General features: G+C 36.0%; 2 pseudogenes; one reads left to right on the forward strand and one right to left on the reverse strand.

The window, feature by feature from the left end:
* Nucleotides 1-7,858: 7,858 nt before the first annotated feature.
* On the reverse strand, nt 7,859-9,506 carry LOC131549551 (transcription factor HES-5-like; annotated as a pseudogene).
* A 2,540-nt stretch (nt 9,507-12,046) lies between these two features.
* LOC131549883 (transcription factor HES-5-like) lies at nt 12,047-13,317 on the forward strand (annotated as a pseudogene).
* The last annotated feature ends 10,789 nt before the right edge of the window (nt 13,318-24,106 follow it).

Raw genomic sequence — 24,106 nt, forward strand, 5'->3', positions numbered from 1 at the left:
CAAAAAAAGTGCTTTTGTCTGTTTTCATTATGCATTCATGATTTGTTTATCACAAGCATTAATTATTCCTGGGGTTTGTTTATCAGGCTGCTCATGACATCATTCTTGAGTTGTTTTAATGAGTAAAGAGTTAAAATATCCCCTTTCGTAATATTTCTAAAAATATAATTGTTTTTGCAGAAAAATGTACACCCCCTCACTCAGGTTATCCAAGATGTAGATGAGTTTGTTTCTTCATGGAAACAGATTTGAAGAAATGTAGCATTACATTACTTGCTCACCAATGGATCCTCTGCAGTGAATGGGTGCCGTCAGAATTAGAGTCCAAACAGATGATCACAATAATCCACAAGTAATTCAAACGACTCCAGTCCATCAATTAACATCTTGTGAAGTGAAAAGCTGTGTGTTTGCAAAAAAAAAAAAAAAATGCATCATTAGGAAATTTTTAACTTAACTGTTGCTTCCAGCTTAAATACGAGTGCTCTATCCATAATATTGCTATCTTCAGTAAAAAGTTGTCTTGCCTGAATCAGGAGAGAAATAAGCACAGATCAAGCACTACTGACAAGTAAAGACAGACCAAAACAATTCTAAACAAATATGTTGGTGGATTTTGATGTGAAAGGACAACAGGGTATATGGACTTTTTGACTGTAACATTATTATGCATATGGACTTGTATTTTGGCCAGAAGTGACAGTTTGAAGTTAAAACACGCATATTTATTTTTCTGTCTAACAAACATGCTGCTTTTCACTTCACAAGATTTTAATTGATGGACTGGAGTAATGTGAATTACTTGTGATTTTTTTATTAGCTGTTTCTCAGTCTGACGGCACCCATTCACTGCAGAGGATCCATTGGTGAGAAAGTGATGCAATGCTGCATTTCTCCAAATCTGTTCTAATGAAGAAACAAGCTCATCTACATATTGTGTGGCCTGAGGGTGAGCAGGTTTTCAACAAATGTTCATTTTTTGGATGAACTAAAGCTTAAAAGTCCTTCGCATGTTCAGTTTTGAGAGTGAATCTGACATAAATGGCACTGAGTGATTTGACTGTGGAATTTGTGGTATTTTCCCCCCAAAACTGATTTTTAAATTTTAAATACACTTCTGTGGGATTTTTCTCTTGGGACTTTGGGTAACATTTCAATGTGTTTATAGCTGCAGTCTGACTGGTCAGTTTAGAATTAAAAAAATTAAATAAAAATGGATTGAGTTTTAAAACCTTTGATATGGATGAGAACAAGTCTGTTTTCTCTTGTTTCAGAGTCTCAAAATTATTGAGTTTTATTGAGGGTTTTGGGATGCTAATGACACTGAGCTGTGATTCTGGGTTCCAGAGCTTTCCCACACTGAACAATAGACATGTGCCTATTCAGATGCTAATGACTGCTTGATCCTATAATAAAAATTCCCTCGGGAGGCTGTTGAATGTTTGTCATCTAATACCAGATAAACCCCCATTGACCACAGGTTGATGTATGTGATGTATATGTATGTGCATATACAGAGACATTTAAACATGGTTGTGGATCTTGATGTGACACTAATGGAACTGAAGTTAAAAGTTGTTTTCAACTTTGTGTGTTTGCATGATTTTACAATGATATAATTTAAAAAGTACTGAGCTTTGTCACATATTGTGACCAATTTAACTCTGTTTAGTGTGTGATGCTAAATAACTTGTACAAATATAAATTAATTCTTCATTAGAAATATCAGTTTAAAAACATTCAACATTTTTGTTGAACTTTTGTAATGGAGTTAATTTAATTTTTTACATTTTAGACATTTAAACACTGTTATTGATCTTAACTTGACGTTAACGGAACTGAAGTTAAAAGTTCTTTTAAATTTGTGTGTTTGCATGATTTTCCACTGATGTAATTAAAAAATACTGAGCTTTGTCACATTTTATGAAAAGGTCAACTCTGTTTAATGTGTGATGCTAAATAAGTTAGAAATATATTTACAAATCTAAATACTTTTTTCATTAGAAAAAATTTATATTTCATTCATATTACAATATATATTCATTATGATAAACTCAAATTGTTGTGCTTTAATTTAAATAAAAATATCAAGCTTTAATTTTTTTGACAGGCAACCTGTAACATTAAATGAGAAACATGAAATGTTTAAAAGGATTTTTAATACACTTTGAATCTTGAATATCTATCCATATATATACATACAGTTTATCAGCAAAGCTTTTTTTTTATTAAATACCCTTACATTTTTAAATACCCTTACATTTTCAAATGGCGCCATTATATTTGAATGTTTTGCTTCGCTTTTACAAAACTGTTATCAAATAATAAATTAGTATAGAAGACTGGAAAAGAAACCATCTATATGTTTCTGTAGTTTTAGATTTTTTTATTAGTATTTATTAGTGCACCATGAGAGCAATAGAGCACCATGTTGGAACTTTAAACCTTTCATACAAGGTCACTGACCTTTGACCCCTGCTGTCTAGTTGAGTTCTATTGTCTCTGAGGGTTTGTTTCTCACACTCTATTCATTTACTCAGTTCAATTACACAACAATAGATGTCTGTTTACTGAACGTCACATTCATTATGTACGTTAAGTAAAGCTTAAATATGTAAATAAGGGCAATTTGTTTCATTATCTATCAAGCATTCAGTGGCTACTAACAGTTTTTGAACAATTAAATATCATATAGACACTTTCTGTAATATTTTGCTGTCTAATGCAATATCATTCAGACATTAATTGTGACTTCAGTGATTAAGCACTAATCACAAAACAAGTAAGATGAAACCACATATTCGAGTTGAGCTCACTTTATTTTTTCTTTCTGTATAGAAAATATTTCTCATACACATTACTTTCACTGTTGAAAGCATTTGTTTTTAATACAAGCTGCTTCATTAAACTGAAGCTCTGAGAGAGAGAAACGCCCTCTAGAGGACACTGACTGATCACTTCACAAATGTCAATAAATGTGCATAACACATTATTTAAGAAGATTTACAATAATGTAAATACAGTTAGCCTATACAGTAGTATATAGAGTGTGCATATTAAGATCTCTATAATTAAACAATGCATTAGAGAGTTTTACATTAACCTCCACAGAGGGATTTCACATTCTTTTCAGAATTAGAAAAATAAAATTTCAATTGTAAAAAAAAAAAAAATCCTCTTAGAGGACAGTGGCATACTGATACAAGTATAATTTCTCAAAACAACAAATATGATCAATAAATTATTTTTGTCATTTGCAAAACAAAGAACAGTGTTTCAACATGAAACAAACAATAGAGCTGCTTTGACTTTACAGTCACATATTGCATCACCTCAAAGGTGAAAATTATACCCAAATGATATGAAAATCGATCATCGATCAAAAATAGACTAATAAGTCTAAGGACCTTCAGAAAAATGCCATTATGGCATTTGTAATGCAAGTTATATTTCAAACTAAATATAGTTAAAGGACGTTTTCTCAAAAAAATAAAACGTAAGTCTTCATAGAACAGTGAATCAGAGTATTTCTTTCACAGCCCATGCAGGTGTATCTTAAAGTCAGTGTTGTCTAATATAGACATCAGTAAATGTTCCCATCTGGAAGTCTTCATAGAAGATTGAATCAGCAGAGCACTTAGCAGCACAAATATCTCTTCCGAACTGGAACTCATTAAACACTTTTTTTTTTTCTCAAAAAGAGAAACTGAACGCGTAATAGTCTAATGTAGAAATTCAGCATGTGCTGCTGGTTGCTGTAAGGCTCTACCAAGGCCTCCAGATGGAGCTCTTGTTGACATTCATCTCTTTGCTGAAGGTGTTCTGGTCTGGCAGGACACTTTCCCTCCTGTTCTGCTCACAAGAAGTATGAAGCTTCTGGAAGTGATTCAGCAATCTTCTCTGTCTTCATCTCATCTTTGGACAGGAAAAGAGTAGGCTTGATTGACAGCATGTAAACTGGAACTGTGGTGTTGCAGAAAATTGAGCGTCATCTCCAGGATATCTGCTTTCTCCAGCTTGGAATCAGGCTGCTGCTTGAAGAACTCTGGAGCCAGAAGACACTTGAGCTTGAGTTGACACAATCTCTGAGCATGTTCTCCACCTTTGGCTTTCTAAGCTGCAAATGAAGACAGAAAAGCATTAGGAAAGTGTCCTTCAAATAAGCCAATGATTTAGAGGAGCCGTGAAAGCTGCTGCAGTAATGCTGCTGTAAGTAGGATATGAATGTACCTTGTTGTTGAGAGGGAGATGCTCCTTTGAGATGATCGTAGGTGTCATGTCTGGATCTCTGTGCTGTAGATCTCTCTGTTCTGAGTGAGTCTGATTTGCACTGGCTGCAGCTCCTCTATTTATACTCCCAGATCTCCATATGAATGTGTGAGTCTTGAGCTTGTTGGAGTTTCTCACAGTTTGGAGCCAATGGAAGAGCTCAAACAGACAATGAGGGATGTGGGCCGCCACATGCTCAATGATCCTCCATCAGGGACTCAAAGGAGCAGGCGGAGGGTGAATCTGGGAAAGTGTTGACCTGCAGAGAGCTCATGTTCATATCAATGTCACTGAAGCAGCACACACTCATCTTTACTAGAAACACGTGGAGTCAGTGAGCACGCGTACATGACTGTGCACTGAAGCATCTCATGACATCAAAGTCATGGCATTCTTACACATTGTGATCTGAATTACTCTGTACTTTAAACAGAGCAGTGTTTTAGTTTGCATTCCATGTATTATATATATTGCATTCCATATATAAATAAAACTGTATAAAAAACATTTATGTTATGTCAAATCATACTTTATTCATGGAGTGCATTAAAAACAATAGAAGTTGAACCAAATTGTGGTACAATTTAAGTGCAAAAAGTTTAAACTTTAACTTAAGGAGCAAACAAAATTTTAAACTTTTTAAAACAGTGAGGGAGGGAAAAAATAACAGAGTACAATACAATCAATAAAAATCAAACTGTTCAAATGTTTTCTTGTTTTGGGCAAACAAATTCTTACAGTATTATTTGGATAGATATGGATTTATTTATGAGGATTTGCATGAAGATCAACATTTTAAGTCGTCTCACAGAAGTGCAGATATTTAGTGTCATAATTTATGATATTCAGCATTATCATTGCTGCCGTGACGTCACTCACACACGATGGACTCCAGATGAAGCAGATGTGTGTGTGTGTGTGTGTGTTTGTGATGGTCAGTGTGAGTAGATCTCATGTGAGGTTCCCACACTGAATCTCTGTTTTCACATCAATGGAGCACAAAAGCATCCAGAGTCTTGAATGGAGCATTAGTGACGCTGAAGACTCTGTGTTCAACCTGACGTCACCAACCATCTGGAGGGAAACGTCCTGATGCACAGCGACATGTCCTGACTTGATGCAGGAGTCAGTAAGTTATCACCTTCTGATCAGAATTATTACTATGCAATGAGAATATGCAAAAATATGGATATTAAATTGAATATGTATAACGTATAACATCACTTTTTGAAACAGATTTTTGTTACATTTTAGTTAAATTTGTGACATGTTTATGGGGGGGAGGGTTCCCCCACTCTACCCTATGTGAATTAATACTCATGATAAAAAATATTTTACAGAAATGCACATGAATATAATATACACATGTGTATAAATGAAAGTGTGGCAATTTTTATTTAGACAAGTATGCAATCACACTCCAAACTCCAGTTTTGTCTGTATTGTACGGTGGCCAAGAGAGCTCAACACGCTGCAACTTCAGAAAACACATGCAAATAGAAAAAGCACCAGCAAATCAAGAAAACATCTTCATCAGTTTGACAGCAGGTGGTGCAAATGCTCACAACTCAAAAAAATAAAGAAACACACTGCAAATGCTCACAACACAAACAAATAAATATTTTTATTTGCAGCACATTTCTTTTTTTGGTCTTGTTGTGAGTATTTGCACTGCGTTTCTTTATTTGTTTGTGTTGTGAGCATTTGCAGCACGTGTATTGTAAAATTGACGAAGTTGTTTTCTTAATTTGCAGATGTTTTTTCTATTTGCAGCACGTTGAGATCTCTCGGCCACCGTAGTATTGTGTTGCATTGTGTAATTTTTATTTAGACAAGTACGCAATCACACTCCAAACCTATCCAGTTTCATCTGCTGTGTTGTATTTTGTCCTAAATAAACATATTTTGTCAAGTGAAATGAACTTATATAATTAAAAATTTTAATTTTGGCTCTTTTTACAACCAGACGCTTTGCAATGTTTTGGCATCTTGAAACTCATTGATTTTTATTATGATGGCACATTGACTGTTTCGAGATGGCAGACGCATTGATGTATCTAGAGCAGTTGAATGTGGCATCTACCTGTGTATACATCTATGTAAAAAACACTGGAACGCAGCCTATATGCCCTTGAAGTAGTTTGAAGCCACAACAAATGAACCACAAATAAATGAGTTTGCAAGCAAAAAGCAAAAGTGACAGAACCTGTAATAAAACATGAATCAACATAGTTTGCATCGCATCACATTTGCTGTGCGTTGACTAGGTTCACAAAACAATGTTTATGTTGGAAACGATGTAAATATCTAAACCAATTATTACTTTGGTCTGTTTGCCTATAAATAACCTTACCAAGCAATAGTTTTCACCAATGAACAGCAATCATTATGACTAACGTCAGCCCTGCCAAATTTTTGTTTTCCAGTCAAGACAACAGTGGTATATAAGCTGCTCACCTGATTCAACTTATTTTTCAGATATATGTCTTTTTTCATTATTTGAGTATTTTGAAGTCATTAATGAGATTCACACTGAAAAAGCCATCATCTATAAACATGAGCTCAGTAATATCAGATTCATCTGCACAGCTAACCCCTTACAAAAATTAACCATAGTTTTATTATAGTAAGAGTGTAGTAACCATGTTTTTTTGTTGTTGTTTTTTTTTTTTGGCAGATTGATTAATATTTGTATAACCACAGATTTACTAACAAAACCATGGTTAATTTGTGGGGGTCTTTTTTAATGTGGTAAAACCATGGTTCATTTTTGAAAGGGATGTAATGACCAAAGTAATGTTCCTCTACTTGTATTTTATGCAAAAGTTACATAATACTTGATGGTAGTTTATGTCCATTTTTGTCTGCATATACAGTGGGTACGGAAAGTATTCAGACCCCCTTAAATTTTTCACTCTTTGTTATATTGCAGCCATTTGCTAAAATCATTTAAGTTCTTTTTTTTTCCTCATTAATGTACACACAGCACCCCATATTGACAGAAAAACACAGAATTGTTGACATTTTTGCAGATTTATTAAAAAAGAAAAACTGAAATATCACATGGTCCTAAGTATTCAGACCCCAATTCTGTCTCTGAGCTCTTCAGGCTGTTCCTTTGACCTCATGATTCTCATTTGCTCTGACATGCACTGTGAGCTGTAAGGTCTTATATAGACAGGTGTGTGGCTTTCCTAATCAAGTCCAATCAGTATAATCAAACACAGCTGGACTCAAATGAAGGTGTAGAACCATTTCAAGGATGATCAGAAGAAATGGACAGCACCTGAGTTAAATATATGAGTGTCACAGCAAAGGGTCTGAATACTTAGGACCATGTGATATTTCAGTTTTTCTTTTTTAATAAATCTGCAAAAATGTCAACAATTCTGTGTTTTTCTGTCAATATGGGGTGCTGTGTGTACATTAATGAGGAAAAAAAATGAACTTAAATGATTTTAGCAAATGGCTGCAATATAACAAAGAGTGAAAAATTTAAGGGGGTCTGAATACTTTCCGTACCCACTGTACGTGAAGAAAAAATGCCAAAATGCAGAGACAGATATACAGTATGTCAACTTATTTTATTTTCATGAATATTTGTTTTGTCATTGAGGAAATGACATCATTCAAACATTAAGTGATAATATATCACAACATGTGCTTGGAAAATATACAAAATACATTTGTGCTCTCAACAGAGCAGAGTTTAAACATCATAACAGTCTTTTCAAAAGACATAAACATATTTAAAACAAAAATAAAGCAGATTTATATGATTAAACAAACATTTCTCAGTATGAGAATAATGATCACTGTTCTTCAGAAGAGTCACACGGTGACTTTAAAACCTCAAAAGTACAATTTCAAACATAACAGAACTTTAAAAATCACAGAATTGTTCAAGGAAATTTAAAAATATTTCTGAGAGGCAAAATTAAACAGTAACATTTTCGTTTATAAAAGTAAATTAAGATTAAAAATGTTAATAAAACAAATCAAGTTTAATAAATCAATCACAAGTCTCCATTGAAGATGAAAATTTGTATTTAACTATACATTAAAGAAAATAATATTTTGTTTATATACTCTATGTGGTCAAATCTCAAAGTTATAAAGATCCAGAATAAAAGACTTTCGGCTATAAGATAAGTGTTTCCTTCACACCACATGAAGAATGTAAAAGTCAGCATCGTCTAATATAGACGTCAGTGTATGTTCCCATCAGAGAAAAAGCTAAAATATGAGTTATAAAGCCTCTGTATGATAATCATCTCAGAAGATATCAAATATGAGCCCAATTTGAGCCACTTCATATAAACAACACAGAATTAATACTGGACCAAGATTTCTTGCCATTGCATTATTGTCAAGAAATTATAACATATATAACATAATATGTGCTGACTCCATCAGCTCTTTCCTAGAAGTTGAGGATGTTATCAGATTATAAATAGCCTTTAAAATAAAGACAGTGTTTCCTTCACATCCTATGCAGACATATCTATGCAGACATGTCTTAAAGTCAATGTTGTCTAATATAGACGTCAGTAAATCTGGATTTCTTCCCAGACAGCAACATAGGGTCGGCCCAGATCATTATGTTGCTCTCTGGGTTGACATGAAGTCTTCATAGAAGACTGAATCATCAAAGCACTTAGCAATACAAATATCTCTTCCAAGCTGGAACTCATGAAACACTTTTTCTCAAAAAGAGAAACTGAAATAGAAATAGTCCACCAAGTCTAGTCTTTAAGACTCTACCAAGGCCTCCAGATGGCGCACTTGTTAACATTCATCCCTTTGCTGAAGGTGTTCTGGTCTGGCAGGACACTTTCTCTGGCTCTCTGTGTTCATCTCATCTTTGGACAGGAAGTGCAGAATCTCATGGACACACCTGGAGAAGCCTTGACTGACTGCATGTGAACTGGGATTGTGGCGTTGCAGGAAGTTGAGCGTCATCTCCAGGATATCTGCTTTCTCCAGCTTAGAATCAGGCTGCTGCTTGAAGAACTCTGGAGCCAGAAGACACTTGAGCTTGAGTTGACACAATATCTGAGAATCTTCTCCACCCTTGGCTTTCTAAGCTGCAAATGAAGACAGAAAAGCATCAGTAAAGTGGCGTTCAGATAAGCTGATATTTAAGAAGAGCCTTGAAAGCTGCTGCAGTAAGTAGGATATGAATGTACCTTGTTGTTGAGAGGGAGATGCTCCTTTGAGATGATTGTAGGTGTCATGTCTGGATCTCTGTGCTGTAGATCTCTCTGTTCTGAGTGAGTCTGATTTGCACTGGCTGCAGCTCCTCTATTTATACTCCCAGATCTCCATATGAATGTGTGAGGCTTGAGCTTGTTGGAGTTTCTCACAGTTTGGAGCCAATGGAAGAGCTCAGACAGACAATGAGGGATGTGGGCCGCCACATGCTCAATGAAGCACACAGCTGCTCTCTCAGAGATCTTTAAACTGACTGCAGTCACACTCTCCTGAAGCTGGTGGAGCCACAGAGACACATGGCTTCCCACACTTCTGTATTCATCACATTAAATCATTCACACAACAGAAGTGTGTGGGAAACAGGACTAAACAGTTCCCAAAGACTGACTCGTTTTTGCTGTATTTTGCACAGGACCATTGATATATGTTTAGATGGACTGTTATTAAAAACAAACAAACAAACAAACAAAAACCATTAAATTAAAAACAATAATAATAATAATAATAAGATGAATAATAATAATAATAAATGAAGAGAGTTCAAAATATAAGTCCAAGATTTAAGATATATCCAAGTACAATATTGAGCATGACAGAACTTTAAATTCACAATTTTTGAAAGAATGAAAAATATTTCTGAGGCAAAATAAAAATAGTAACAATTTATTTTATAAAAGCAAATTCAGAATAAAAATGTTAATCAAAACAAATCAAGGTTAATAAATTAATAAGATTATAATAAATTATTAAATAAATCACAGGTTCACTCAAAGAAAGTCTATAACAAAGATGAAAATGAGAATTTAAGAATACATTAAAGAAAATAATATTGTGTTTATATACTGTATGTGGTCAAATCTCAAAGTTATTGTATTAAGATCCAGAATAAAAACTTTCAGCATAAAACTTTCAGCTATTAGATAAGTGTTTATTTATTATTGATTATTGACAAGGATTACAAACATTAGTAAACTTTTTTTTTTTCTTTTTTTTTAGAAGCACTAAGTAATTTTGAATGCCATGGGAAACACATGTACATTAAAACTACTTTAAATCCCTGAGGTTTTAATTTGTCCATCTAATTATCATGTGAATAGACACACTTCTATTGTTGTGTGTGTGGGAAACTCTGGAGAACAGAGTCACAGTTCTAGTGTCATTAGCATCCTAAACCCCAACACAAGCTCAAGATTTGATAAACACACGAGGGACTTGACACACTTATGGATATTTACATGCATGAGCTTGACGAGCTGGTTTGATGATGTCACTGATGATGAACAGAATTACAGCACAATCAAGGTTTATTTTCCTTAATGCATCATGCACTTCTAAAATGACTAAGCTTTTGCATCGGGCACTTAACATATTTTTGTCATCTGAACAAACATGTCACAAATGTAACTAAAATGTAACTAAAATCTATTTGCTGCTGCAAAAGCAATCAAAAAGTGATGTTATACATATTCAATATATACATACTTCTACATATTCGATAACTTACTGACATCAAGTCAGGACATGTCGCTGTGCATCAGGACGTTTCCCTCCAGATGGTTGGTGACGTCAGGTTGAACACAGAGTCTTCAGCGTCACTAATGCTCCATTCAAGACTCTGGATGCTTTTGTGCTCCATTGATGTGAAAACAGAGATTCAGTGTGGGAACCTCACATGAGATCTACTCACACTGACCATCACAAACACACACACACACACACATCTGCTTCATCTGGACTCCATCATGTGTGTGTGTGTGTGTGCGAGAGAGTTTTCACAGCAGCAATGATAATGCTTATTATCAGAAATTATGACACTGAATATCTGCACTTCTATAAGAAGACTTGTAGAAATGTTGATCTTCATGCAAATCCTCATAAATAAATCCATGTCTCCAAATAATACTGTAACAACTCGTTTGCCCAAAATAAGAAAACATTTGAACAGTTTGATTTTTATGATTACATAATTATTTTGGTAATCCTTTGTTTTGATAGTCCCTTTTGAACTAACTCAACTAACTCTCATTAGAATATTAGTAGACTGTCTGCTTAATATCTGCAAACTCTTTATTGTGACGTCTTTATTTGACGTGACCTAAATGGTTATTTTATTCAGTTTTACATAAAATAAATATACTTTATGGAATGCAAACTAAAACACTGCTCTGTTTAAAGTACAGTGTAATTCAGATCACAATGTGTAAGAATGCCATGACTTTGATGTCGTGAGATGCTTCAGTGCACAGTCATGTACGCGTGCTCACTGACTCCACGTGTTTCTAGTAAAGATGAGTGTGTGCTGCTTCAGTGACATTGATATGAACATGAGCTCTCTACAGGTCAACACTTTCCCAGATTCACCCTCCGCCTGCTCCTTTGAGTCCCTGACGGAGGATCATTGAGCATGTGGCGGCCCACATCCCTCATTGTCTGTTTGAGCTCTTCCATTGGCTCCAAACTGTGAGAAACTCCAACAAGCTCAAGCCTCACACATTCATATGGAGATTTGCGAGTATAAATAGAGGAGCTGCAGCCAGTGCAAATCAGACTCACTCAGAACAGAGAGATCTACAGCACAGAGATCCAGACATGACACCTACAATCATCTCAAAGGAGCATCTCCCTCTCAACAAGAAGGTACATTCATATCCTACTTACAGCAACATTACTGCAGCAGCTTTCACGGCTCCTCTAAATCATTGGCTTATTTGATGGACACTTTCCTGATGCTTTTCTGTCTTCATTTGCAGCTGAGAAAGCCAAAGGTGGAGAAGATGCGCAGAGATCGTATCAACAGCAGCATCGAGCAGCTCAAGTGTCTTCTGGCTCCAGAGTTCTTCAAGCAGCAGCCTGAGTCCAAGCTGGAGAAAGCAGATATCCTGGAGATGACGCTCAACTTCATGCAGCACCACAGTTCCAGTTCACATGCAGTCAGTCAAAGCTTCTCCAGGTGTGTCCAAAGATGAGATGAAGACAGAGAGCCAGAGAAGACTGCTGAAGTACTTCCAGAAGCTTCAGACTTCATGTAAGCAGAAGAGGGAAAGTGTCCTGCCAGACCAGAACACAGCAAAGAGATGAATGTCAACAAGAGCTCCATCTGGAGGCCTTGGTAGAGCTTTAAAGACTCAGACTGGACATCTGCACTAGACTCAGTGCACTGTTATGCTTTCAGTTTCTCTTTTTGAGAAAAGGTGTTTCATGAGTTCCATTTTGGAAGATATTGGTCCTGCTAAGTGCTCTGATGACTCAATCTTCTGTGAAGACTTCATGTCAAGAGTTCCAGATGGGAACATTTACTGCCGTCTATATTAGACACTGACTTTAAGATACATCTGCATGCGATGTGAAAAAAACACTTTATTGTCTTATTATATTGTCTTTATTATTTTAAAGGCCATTTATTATCTGATAGATACTCAGATTCTAAAGCTTTGTTCTAAAAGCTGAAAAAGAGTGAGCTTCTTGAATTTAATGGCAAGAATCTTGCTTCATTATTAGTTTTGTACTGTTTGTATAAAATGGCTAAAAATGGGCTAAAATTTGATTTCATCTGAAATGATAATCATTCATACTCTATGATTCATATTTGATGTTTTTTTCTTTGGTCTATAATAGATCATATTCAGATTTACCCTGTTTTTAGGGTTTGTAAACATATTTTTTTAAACACTTTTCCTGTACTGTATACAGCTGTCATTGTTCCTTCTGTGAAGGTTTATATTTTCATGACAAACTTTGTCATGTTGTCCTTTGTCTTTTTAATTGATCATTTGTGTCCTTCTGTGAAGGTGACTGAAATTTGAAAACACTAAAGCAGTTCAGTGAATGTCTTTCTGCTGTAAAATAAAACAATCAACTGAATGTCTGACTTCTGTGATTATTAATGTCATTTTTTCCATGAATCCCCTTCCCACTTCGTTTTTCTGTGTTTTTCCCAAAAATAAAAGACAGTTACAATCATGTTCTTCAACACTCTCACACAACTTTTCCCTTTCAGAATCAATTTGTCTATCAATAGAAAACTGAAGGTTTTTAAAGGCTCTTATTAACCTGCATCACAGATCTTGACTAATTAGTCCATTAGTGGAATGTACATTGCAAACAGCACCAGAAGAGGGAGATAGAGACAGGTAAACAGTTTGTCCTTAGTGCACTATTATCAGTGAATATCTGATTACTAGCTACAGAGAAAACAATGAAAAACAAATGACAGAGAATGTAACTTTGTAACTAAATGTCTAATATCCTCACAACCTCATTAGCAAGATGCAAGTGTTCCTTTGGACATTGTTAAGCATTGTTATATATTTTTTATAAATACACACATAAATCAATATTGTGGGTGAAAAAGACTCACCAAATACTTAATATGTACCAAGACGGTGCACTTATTACCGGGGAGAATGGGAGACCTCAAATGGTGGAGTAAATCCTGCCTTCTAAACAAAAGAGCCATGGCATGCAAACTCCTGATCTGGAATCAATGACTTAAAATGCATCAGCAAAATGATCAAAAGCATTTCTATGTTTTAACTGAGAGCAGAAACACAAAATATATTCATGGACTGTATAGGACTATATTGATGTGAGAACATTCTTTATTAGGATTAAATTTTGTCCCCTCCTTTAAAAAAAAAAAAAAGCTAAATGTGCTAATCTGACCGGTTATGGAGCAGGAAACCTTCCTTCTTTATGCACATCAAATAAGACACTGAATGGAAATTGCAGTAAAATCATACTTTTATTTTCTATCTTTTGGAGCCATTATCCAGTATCTGGTTTGAGATTATTGTTGCATCACAAGAGAACAACATTTACCCCAGTTAAAGGAGTTTTGGTTTAAATCTCTTCATGAATTTTTAAACAAAAAGCAGCATGAAGTATCATTCACTTACAAATATTATTTAAAAAAAAATCTAATAATAATTGCATATAATGCATAAAATTGAGCATTTGTGAAAATACAAATATAAAAACATTCTTTTGAACAAGAAATACAAGTAAATGTAAAAATCATTAAGGCACAAAGTTATAAATACAAAGTTAAAGACATTACAGTGAGAGATTTTCAAAAAAAGATGAAGTCTTCTTTATGTTCAGTCTTTCTCATAAGAGTCATATATGTGAGTTTTTGTTCTTGATCCTCATGTGATGTTCATTCTTCAGAGCATAACGCTGCTACATCCTCTGTGTGATCAGGAAAAAGACGCAGGATGTCACGGGAATATTTGGAGTAGCCGTCATAGGAAAGTAAAACTCTTTTGAGGGTGATGAAAGACACGGCCCTGTCCAGAAGATCTGAGGTGTGGATGCTGCTCTGAAGATACTCTCCAAGAGCACACTTGAGCTTCTCCAAACTGTTGCCACACTTTCTCTCCAAACACGTAAGAACACACCTGAAAACAACAACACAATCACGTCAGCTGATGTGCACTTAAAATATTAAAATCAAATAAAATACTGATGCTTTCGTTTGAAGCTCTTTATGCATCTCACAGTTTCTGAAGTTCTTCTTACCTTGCATGTTGCACATGTTGAGTCTTGATGCTGCTCTGGAAAGACATGTCCATGTAGGTCGCCATGACTGATACTGATTCTGTTGGTCTGAGTGTTGAAGTTCAAGCTCAGTTTTGACTGAAGGGTTTTCAGTGTGAAATGTTCCTTATAGGAGTTGGTGTCTCATGGATCTTTCATCTTCAGCTTCCATTTATACTCACATCTCTCTCCTCTCAGCCAATCAGAGGCCTCTGAATTTTGAACAATAGTGTGTTGATGAGTGAATTGGTGGGATGTTCGTCACTGCCATCTGCCACTAAGGTCACTTCTATTCATCTTTATGAATGTGGGGATGCAGGACATTTTAAGCTCCCACAAGATGGTCAACTCCAGAATTTTGCAGTTACATTGGAAATAAATGCACAGGACACAGTGCATATGCTCCGAAAATCTTTCTTAAAACAATGAGAAATGTAAAGAATTATACATTTCAACACAGGTTCAATTTCTATCTTTATAGTCTGTATTCTGAATTTGAAACAAATAATTTGCAAAGGCAAAATTACAAATTTCAAGTTTAGGTTTAGAGCTATAATTCACCAAAAAATTTGCTGAAAATGTATTCACCCTCAAGCTACTCAAGATGTAGATTAGTTCGCTTCTTCATTGGATTTGGAGAAATGTAGCATTACTTCGTTTGCTCACCAGTGGATCTTCTGCAGTGAATGGGCACCTTCAGAATTAGTCCAAACAGCCTATAAAAACATCACAATAATCCACAAGTAATCCACAATAAAACTTCCTCCAGTAAAAAAAAAAAAAAAATCCATACCGTGTTGTCCTCTCACAGCAAACTCCACCAACAAATTTGTTTAGATTTGTTTTGTAAATGGTGCTTGATGCGCGTATATTTCCCTCCTGATTCAGACGAGACAGTTTTTTGTTGTTGTTGTTGTTTTATACTGGAGGAAGCAATATTACGGATTGTGGACTTGTATTGTTGCCAGAAGCAACAGTTTGGAATTAAAAATATCTTGATGGATTTGCCTCTTACAAACATGCAACTTTTTGCTTTATTAAACGTTAATTAAAGGAATGGAGTCGTGTGTATCATTGTGGTGTTTTATCAGCTCACGCATGTATGTAAATATCCATAAGTGTGAGTTTGTCAAATCTTGAGCTTGTGTTGGGGTTTAGGATGCTAATGACACTAGAACTGTGACTCTGTTCTCCAGAGTTTCCCACACACACAACAATAGAAGTGTGTCTATTAACATGATAATTAGATGAACAAATAGGCCTACTATTTAAAACATCAAAATGTTGCTTTACAAATCCTTTCCCTGATGCATTTCATTGAAATCACGTGAAACATGTCTGTGCAGTTATGATTTTTTTTTTTTTTTAAATCAAACTGTTTTTTTAAACAAAGGTGTATTTTTTTAACACAGCAAATATGTCAGTGTTTGAGAGCTATGTTAGTCCTGTGGGAACCGACACACTTCTATTGTGTGAGTGATTTAATGTGATGAATACAGAAGTGTGGGAAGCTGCGTGTCTCTGTGGCTCCACCAGCTCCAGGAACATTGGGGCGTGTGATCGGGGTCCACATTATGACATGAACCAGCTCTCTGTCTGTCTGTGTGTGTGTGTGTGTGTGTGTGTGTGTGTGTGTGTGTGTGTGTGAAACACAAGCCTTAGAACAGGTACAACCACATATCTCATAACAGCTGCTTCACCAGAATATCCTGTTACATTGACCTAAAATACTGTTCCATTACAGCATATCAACTGATTTTAAACTGCAGCCACATGTGCTGATTTTATTCTTGAACAATCAAACTGTAAAAGAATCATGTAAATACACACCTAAAAGAATAAATGCATTTAAATTATTTTAAAAAATAATTTTATTCATTTTCATTCAAATTTCATTGCTTTGCACATTTTTAAAATGATTACTGAAGTTTTGTTTATTTTTATAGGGATGAAATGTTCTTTTAGAGGAAACTAAATCTCATTATGGCACGTGTTTGGTTATGACAATGATAAAGTAACACTTCCCAGATTCACCCTCCACCTGATGGAGGATCATTGAGCATGTGGCGGCCCACATCCCTCATTGTCTGTCTGAGCTCTTCCATTGGCTCCAAACTGTGAGAAACTCCAACAAGCTCAAGCCTCACACATTCATATGGAGATTTGGGAGTATAAATAGAGGAGCTGCAGCCAGTGCAAATCAGACTCACTCTGAACAGAGAGATCTACAGCACAGAGATCCAGACATGACACCTACAATCATCTCAAAGGAGCATTTCCCTCTCAACAACAAGGTACATTCACATCCTACTTACAGCAGCATTACTGCAGCAGCTTTCACCACTCTTCTCAATCATTGGCTTATTTGAAGGCCAGTTTCCTGATGCTTTTCTGTCTTCATTTGCAGCTGAAAAAGCCATGGGTGGAGAAGATGCGCAGATATTGTATCAACAGCAGCATCGAGCAGCTCAAGTGTCTTCTGGCTCCAGAGTTCTTCAAGGAGCAGCCTGAGTCCAAGCTGGAGAAAGCAGATATCTTGGAGATGACGCACAACTTCCTGCAACACCACAATTCCAGTTCACATGCTGTCAATCAAGGCTTCTCCAGGTGTGTCCAAAGATGAGATGAAAACAGAGAGCCAGAGAAGAAGCACTTCCAGAAGCTGCAGACATCATGTGAGCAGAACAGAAGGGAAAGTGTCCTGCCAGACCAGAACACCTTCAGTAAAGAGATGAATGTCAACAAGAGCTCCATCTGGAAGCCTTGGTAGAGCCTTAAAGCCTCAGACAACGTCTGCACTAGACTCAGTGGACTATCACGCTTTCAGTTTCTCTTTTTGAGAAAAAGTGTTTCATGAGTCTAGTTCCAGTTTGGAAGAGATATTTCTACTGCTAAGTATTCTCATAATTCAATCTTCTATGAAGACTTCATGTCAAGAGTTCCAGATGGGAACATTTACTGATGTCTATATTAGACACTGACTTTGAGATACATCTGCGTGTGATGTGAAAGAAACACTGTCTTTATTATTTGAAAGGCCATTTATTATCTGATAACTACTCAGATACTAATGCTTTATTCTAAGAGCTGAAAAAGAGTGAAAGTCTTGATATTAATGTGATGGCAAGAATCTTGCTCTATTATTAGTTCTGTACTGTTTATATAAAATGGCTTAAAATGGGTTCATATTTGATTTCATCTGATATGATAATCATTCATACTCTATGATTCATATTTGATGTTTTTCTCTTTGGTCTATAATAGATCATATTCAGATTTACCCTGTTTTAAGGGTTTGTAAACAGTTGTTGGTTCTCAACGTTCTCTGAATCTTTTCCTGTACTGTATACAGCTGCATTGTTCCTTCTATGAAGGTTTATATACTCATGAAAACTTTGTCATCTTGTCGTTTGTCTTTTTAATAGATCAAGTGTTCATTTTTGTCCTTCTGTGAAGGTGACTGAAGTTTTAAAAGACAAAAGCATTTCAGTGAATGTATTTGCTGCGAAATAAAACAATCAACTGAACGTCTGACTGTGATTATTGTAATTTTATCTTAAATCCCCATCCCACTTTGTTTTTCCATGTTTTTCCCACAAAGGCCCATCCAAAAATATTCTGGACAGACTCATTCAGTAGTTATAATCATTTCTGATTGTAGCTACAACGATATTTGATTATTAGCTACAAAGAAAACAAACAACCAATAATGTATGTTGTGACTAGACCTACAACATTTTGTCTAATATCAAACTGAGGATAGTTAATGCAACAGCAAAATTATCAAAAACATTTATATTCTCTGGGAACATAAAGACAAATGGTCCCACTTTATATTAGGTGGCCTTAACTACCATGTACTTACATTTGAATTAATCATTTGGTACAACCCAGACAGCAACATAGTTTTGGCCCAGACCCAGCTCACATCTGGCTTGTGTGAAATCCATGTAGGCTGGATCTGGGCCGACACTGCTTGCTGTCTGGGAATGCACTTATTGTGTACATACATCTTTTTACATTGTACTTATATTTTTTTAAATACCTATATGTAAATACATCTGTAATTAATTTCTGTAATTACATTTATAATTACACTTTGAGCTATCCTTTACACCTTAACCCACCCTTAAACCTACCCAAACCACCAAACCTGTTCCTAACCAAACCCATATCCCACCTCAATAGCAGCAATAGTGTTTTGCAATACAGTATGAACACAATAAGTACATTGTACTTATTTTTTGATGTAAGTACATAGTAGTTAAGGCCACCTAATATAAAGTGTGAGCAGACAAAATATATACATAGACTGTATAGAAATGTGTTATTGTGAGAATATTTCTACAACCCGAATTCCGGAATGTTGGGATGTTTTTTAAATTTGAATAAAATGAAAAAGAGCCAATATTGTATTCACAATAAAACATAGATAACGTAACAAATGTTTAAACTGAGAAATTTTACAATTTTATGCACAAAATGAGCTCATTTCAAATTTGATGCCTGCTACAGGTCTCAAAATAGTTGGGACAGGGGGCATGTTTACCATGGTGTAGCATCCCCTCTACTTTTCAAAACAGTTTGAAGACGTCTGGGCATCGAGGTTATGAGTTTCTGAAGTTTTGGTGTTGGAATTTGGTCCCATTCTTGCCTGATATAGGTTTCCAGCTGCTGAAGTGTTCGTGGTCGTCTTTGACGTATTTTTCGTTTAATGATGCGCCAAATGTTCTCTATAGGTGAAAGATCTGGACTGCAGGCAGACCAATTCACCACCTGGACTCTTCTACTTTGAAGCCATGCTGTTGTAATAGCTGCAGTATGTGGTTTTGCATTGTCCTGCATAAACGTCGTCTGGAGGGGAGCATATGTTACTCTAAAACCTTTATATACCTTTCAGCATTCATAGTGTCTTCCAAAACATGCAAGCTGCCCATACCGTATGCACTTATGCACCCCCATACCATCAGAGATGCTGGCTTTTCAACTGAATGCTGATAACACGCTAGAAGGTCTCCCTCCTCTTTAGCCCGGAGGACACGGCGTCCATTATTTCCAAAAAGGATGTCTAATTTGGACTCGTCTGACCATAGAACACTTTTCCACTTGGAAACAGTCCATTTTAAATGAGCCTTGGCCCACAGGACACGACGTCACAGAGATTTCTCCAGTTTCTATGAATCTCTTGATGATGTTATGCACTGTAGATGATGAGATTTGCAAAGCCTTTGCAATTTGACTTTGAGGAACGTTGTTTTTAAAGTATTCCACAATCTTTTTACGCACTCTTTCACAGATTGGAGAGCCCCTGCCCATCTTTAATTCTGAGAGACTCTGCCTCTCTAAGACATCCCTTTTATAGCTAATCATGTTACAGACCTGATGTCAATTAACTTAATTAACTGCTAGATGTTCTCCCAGCTGAATATTTTCAAAATGTTTTGCTTTTTCAGCCCTTTGTTGCTCCCGTGCCAATTTTTTGAGACCTGTAGAAGGCATCAAATTTGGAATGAGCTCATTTAGTGGATAAAAGTGTAAAATTTAAACATTTAAACATTTGTTATGTTCTCTATGTTCTTTTGTGAATAAAAAATTGTCTCAAGTGAATTGAAAGTCTTTTAGTTTTAATTTATTCAAATTTAAAAAACGTCCCAACATTTCCGGAATTTGGGTTGTATTATTGAATTCTTTCTCCTCCTTTAAGGATGCTAAACAGAACAAACACGTAACATATTTTATATAGAAATTTGACCAGTTATGGTGCGGGAAACCTTCATAATACACAACAAATAAGATACTGGATGGAAATTGCAGTAAAAAAAAAATCCTTTAATTTTCAATCTTTTGGACCCATTGTCCGTTAAGATTCACAATTGAACAACATTTACTCCCATTAAAGGAGGTTTGGTTTAAATCTCTTCAAGCATTTTTAACAAAAAGAAGAATAAAGTATCATTCAATAACAAACACGACTATTAAAAATATATATTGCAGTGTAACTGCAAATAATAATGCATATATAGAACTGAGCATTTGTGATAACAAAAATATTATTAATTTTATTTAGAGCAAGAAGGATAAAACCAAATGTTAAAAAACAATATACAAAACATATAAAAAGTTAAAGGCATTAAGCCCGAGACACACTGCACAATTTCTGGCTGTCCCAGACAAAAGACTGGCATCGTGAAACAATCGTGGCTATTTCTGATTCGCCACGATTCTTTCACAATGCCATTCTTTCATCTGGGACAGCCGAAAATCGTGCAGTGTGTCTCGGGCTTTACAGTGAGAGGTTTTCAAAAAGATAAGGTTTCTCAAAAAGATAAGGTCTCAAATTGATAAGCAATATTGAGGACACCATTGTTTACAATACAACCGTAGCACATGCACTGAGGTGGGGGGCGTGATGTTTCTGGACTGCACTAGGCTGTTTAGCGAATCACAACACACTGGGCCAGCTAACCAATCTGAACCCATTGCGTATTTCTGAGGGAGGGGCTTCATAAAACCATGAAATCATCAGAGCATTCATAAGAGAAGTGTAGAATAAAGGTAAATTATGTGAAAAATAATGTGGTTTTTTTTGTTTGTTTGTTTTTTAATGAAGCATTAACATGTTAGACGGCACCCCATAAACATAATCAAGTCTAGAAATAAAACTGTTTACCAATCCTTTAATTTCATACACTGATATTCTACCTCCAAAATGAAAAGAACAGAATTAAATGTTTTATTTAAAAAATATCTTCAGTTTCATGTACAAAGTCAACAAATCAGCATCAGAGGCGTGAGAAAGCTTGTAGGGAATCTGTCCTGCAGATTCATTATCATGTAAATAGACACACTTCTATTGTTGTGTGTGTGGGAAACTCTGGAGAACAGAGTCATAGTTCTAGTGTCATTAGCATCCTAAACCCCAACACAAGCTCACGATTGGACAATGGGTTAAGCAGGTGCTTTTTGTCAACAGTTCAGAAGACGTGAAATAAAGTGCGCGCATCCATAATAAAACGTACCTCACATGGCTCTGGGGGGTGAATTAAGGCCTCCTGTAGCGAATCCATGCGTTTTTGTAAAATAAATATCCATATTTCAAAAGTAATAAACACTTTTTTCTCACTTCTGCTGACTGTCGCACACGGAAGCCGTTCCAGCGGATGATGTAGGATGTCCGCGTTGCGCGATTAGTGACAAGCACGGAGAGAGAACAAAACAAAATGCTGGTCACGAATTAGAAGTACAAAACAAGGATTTGTAAAGAAAAATGTCAGAGGATTTCGATATAAGCCAAGAGGAGACGGGTTTTCCTTTGCTAAAGTAAGGAAACTTTGTTTCCTTTGCTCCTGTAAACAAACTCGCGAGACTAGCATATCTCAGAGGTGCAAACATGACGCCTACATCCTACATCATCCGCTGGAACGGCTTCCGTGTGCGACAGTCAGCGGAAGTGAGAAAAAAGTGTTTATTACGTTTGAAATATGGATATTTATTTTACAAAAACGCATGGATTCGCTACAGGAGGCCTTAATTCACCCCCCAGGTGCCGTGTGAGGCTTGTTTTATTATGGATACGCGCACTTTATTTCACATCTTCTGAACTGTTGACAAAAAACACCCGCATACCCCCATTGTAAGGCTTGGAGGGGCCAGCACAATTTTTAATATAACTCCGATTTGATTTGTCTGAAAGAAGAAAGTCACATACACCTAGGATGCCTTGAGGGTGAGTAAAACACAGGCTAATTTTCATTTTTGGGTGAACTAATTAATTAATGCATCACAGAGAGAGTCATAGAGCCAATCAACTTCATTGGCTCTATGACTCTCTCTTCTCTCCACCTGTAGTTGGTGTGTGGTGAGCGCACTGGCGCCATTGTCCTATGGCTGCCATCGCATCATTCAAGTGGATGCTGCACACTGGTGGTGGTCTGAGGAGAGACCCCCCACATGATTGTAAAGCGCTTTGGGTGTATTGCAATACACATTAAAGCGCTATATAAATGCCTCATTAATTAATTCATCATGAACTTCTAAAATGATGAAGTTTTTGCATCAGGCGCTTAAGATATTTTTGTCATCTAAACAAACATGTCACAAATTTAACTAAAATGTAACTAAAATCTATTTGCTGCTGAAAAAGCAGTTAAAAAGTGATATATTTTTGCATATTCTCATTGCATAATAATAATTGTGATCAGAAGGTGATAACTTACTGACTCCTGCATCAAGTCAGGACATGTCGCTGTGCATCAGGACGTTTCCCTCCAGATGGTTGGTGACGTCAGGTTGAACACAGAGTCTTCAGCGTCACTAATGCTCCATTCAAGACTCTGGATGCTTTTGTGCTCCATTGATGTGAAAACAGAGAGTCAGTGTGGGAACCTCACATGAGATCTACTCACACTGACCAGCACAAACACACACACACACACACATCTGCTTAATCTGGAGTCCATCGTGTGTGAGTGACGTCACGGCAGCAATGATAATGCTGAATATCATAAATTATGACACTAAATATCTGCACTTCTGTGAGACGACTTAAAATGTTGATCTTTGTGCAAATCCTCATAAATAAATCCATATGTATCAAAATAATACTGTAAGAACTTGTTTGTCCAAAATAAGAAAACATTTCAAGAATTTGATTTTTATTGATTAACCTTAATTTTGTTATTCATTTTGTCATGATTTGACATGACCTAAACAGTTTTATATAAAATAAATTATTGTTTTAGTTTGATATTAAACTATGGAATGCAAACTAAAACACTGCTCTGTTTAAAGTACAGAGTAATTCAGATCACAATGTGTAAGAATGCCATGACTTTGATGTCATGAGATGCTTCAGTGCACAGTCATGTACGCGTGCTCACTGACTCCACGTGTTTCTAGTAAAGATGAGCGTATGCTGCTTCAGTGACATTGATATGAACATGAGCTCTCTACAGGTCAACACTTTCCCAGATTCACCCTCCACCTGCTCCTTTGAGTCCCTGATGGAGGATCATTGAGCATGTGGCGGCCCACATCCCTCATTGTCTGTCTGAGCTCTTCCATTGGCTCCAAACTGTGAGAAACTCCA

This window comes from Onychostoma macrolepis, chromosome 11, assembly GCF_012432095.1.
Source record: "Onychostoma macrolepis isolate SWU-2019 chromosome 11, ASM1243209v1, whole genome shotgun sequence".
NCBI lineage: Eukaryota > Metazoa > Chordata > Actinopteri > Cypriniformes > Cyprinidae > Onychostoma > Onychostoma macrolepis.